This window comes from Cicer arietinum, unplaced genomic scaffold (assembly GCF_000331145.2).
Source record: "Cicer arietinum cultivar CDC Frontier isolate Library 1 unplaced genomic scaffold, Cicar.CDCFrontier_v2.0 Ca_scaffold_5643_v2.0, whole genome shotgun sequence".
NCBI lineage: Eukaryota > Viridiplantae > Streptophyta > Magnoliopsida > Fabales > Fabaceae > Cicer > Cicer arietinum.
In genome coordinates this window covers 1-2,539 of record NW_027339290.1, presented here as the reverse complement: position 1 = coordinate 2,539, position 2,539 = coordinate 1, and the positions used below count along the sequence as shown (strand labels likewise).

The following is a 2,539-nucleotide window of genomic DNA, read 5'->3' as shown; positions in this document are numbered from 1 at the left end:
ACTACAAGAATATTTACATTGTTTCCCAATCTCATCTCATATAAATTTTAAACAATAACAACCATTTAATTGATTACTAAAATCAAAATTTCTATTGAAAAAATCATTATGCTCAGTTTTAGTGGTCGCAAACTAAAGACATCAATTTCTGATAGTCCTTTGATTGATAAAAGTTAAATTCAAATTAAATGAATATTGAACAATAATTTTAAGTAAAAGAATCATGTTTAGAATCAAAAATTATAAATTTTAACTTTAAATGAGAATCATTTTTAAAGGCAAATATAAATAATGCTTATGAACTATTAAACATGTCAAATTCTATTTGGACTTCTCCAAAAGTGAAATCAAACATAGACTTAAATTATTTAATTAAAATTTCTAAAATAATGAAAAATAAATAGATTAAATATTTATATTTTGTATCTTAAATAATGGTACTGTTTGTTCAATGATTTAAGTTTTCTACTAAAAAGAGTTTTTATATTTAACTAAATATTGTATTTCGTTTCATAGAAAATCCCCTAATATGTTAAACAAAAATAAAAAGACAATTATTACTTCTCATGCGTCACTTAATTTCGAAAAATATAAATGATGTCAAACAAAATGTAAAGACAAAAGATACGGATGGATGGCATTTTTAATTAAAACAATCGAGGTGTGGCTTATTTTGTCTTTGATATCGACATCTCTAATGTTTTTTTTTTTTCTCTCTTCCCAATTTTAGGGGTTTAAGGTGCTTATTTATTGGTTGTTTGATGTCACTGCCCCTTGTGGTGCAATGTTATAAATAATAAAATATGTCAAAATTGTTAAATAATAAAATATAAATAGATTAAATATTTATATTTTATCTCTTAAATACATGTATTGTTTTTCAATGATTTAAGTTTTCTACTAAAAAGAGTTTTTGTATTTAACTAAATATTGTATTTCGTTTCATAGACAATCCCTTAATATGTTAAACAAAAATAAAAAGATAATTATTACTTCTCATGCGTCACTTAATTTCAAAAAATATAAATAATTTCAAACAAAATGTAAAGACAAAAGACACGTATGGATGGAGCTTTCTTATTATATTTAATCAAACAATTTTCTGATTATAAAAAAAACCGTAAATAGATACACTATGAGAGTTAATAAATTAATTATTACCTAACTTTATAGAGTAATTCAAACCGACAGAGTTTTACTCCCCAAATAAAAAATATATAACATAATACTTTCTCCTAAATAAATAATAATATTAACCTTCTTCTCTATAAATAAAAAAATAAATATTACAATAGAACTGATTAAGAGCAATATTGCGGAATCATATAAACAAATATATTTGATAAGATATCAAGTGGCCCGATTGGTGAGATTCAGATGAGGTTGTGGCATCTAATTTCTTCATTATCATAACCACTTCCATTTTTTTTCATCTTTGAGCATTTGTCGTTGACGACATTCTTGTTTGCAGAAAGCATTATCACTGCAAAAAAAAAATTAATTATGATAGGAAAACACCATAAAGAAATAGCTTAAATTTTATCAATAGAATAATCTATTATAACTAGTTCTTGCTTTTATTATATAGACAAAAAAAAGAGCATATACTATATTTTTGAACAAAACCAATATTTTATTTATAAGAAAAGTTTATGTGACTATGTGAGTTTGGTCTATGGACTCACAAGGTCAAAAGAATTTCTATATTTCAACGAGCGCTTACAAGTTATGTAGAATATGAGTCAACCTAATATTTAATATTGTTCCGAGATTCAATTGTTACAAAATCAACAATGAATATTTAAACATTTCAAAATTTTCAACTTATCTATTTTTAATCTCTCACGTTGTACATTGGGTGAATGAATTTCCAATATAACTTTTCTAAATCAATAAATTAAAAGTAATGTTATTAATATATAAAATACAATTAAAATCATATTTTATTTTTTATAAAATACCAAAATATTATATTTTGATTTTATTATAATTAAATTTTATATTCCAATAACACATTGTATTGGGTTATATGGAATCAACAATAATATTAAACTAACACCGTAGTATATAATATATTATTAAGTCAAATTGCAGATTCAGTCAAAGCGTAGAAATGAAAGGGAACAAAAGACTTGATACAATTAAGTAACAAAAAATTAAGTTCAAAATTGTTTATCGAGAGATTTAAAAAATAGTATACCTGTACATGAAGATGTCATCACCATGATCAATAATTCCATTACAGAAAAAGCAAACACGCAAGAAACCAGAGGATTGCGTTCTATTGATGTGATCATTAGCATGATCCAACCCTTCCAACTCAAAGTTTTTGGATCTATGTTCAACCTCCCTGGAAGTGCTCGAATCTGAGGTTGTCTTTTTTGACACCATTGTTTTTTTCGTTGGAGAACGAGGTCTCTTTCTTACCATCGTATCTTTCAATCTATCTTAATTGTTTACTTATGTTTTTTCTCAAAAAAAAACTTCTTCTGTTATTTTGTTTCACTATTTAACTACGTGGGATATATATATATATATA

General features: G+C 24.4%; 1 long non-coding RNA gene across 1 annotated transcript; it reads right to left on the bottom strand.

Moving 5' to 3' along the window:
- Window positions 1-1,044: 1,044 nt before the first annotated feature.
- LOC105851499 (uncharacterized) lies at window positions 1,045-2,485 on the bottom strand. Its single transcript, XR_012161748.1, has 2 exons — window positions 2,201-2,485; window positions 1,045-1,483 (listed from the first exon to the last, which is right to left on the bottom strand). It is a non-coding gene; the product is annotated as an uncharacterized lncRNA (long non-coding RNA).
- Between the last annotated feature and the right edge of the window lie 54 nt (window positions 2,486-2,539).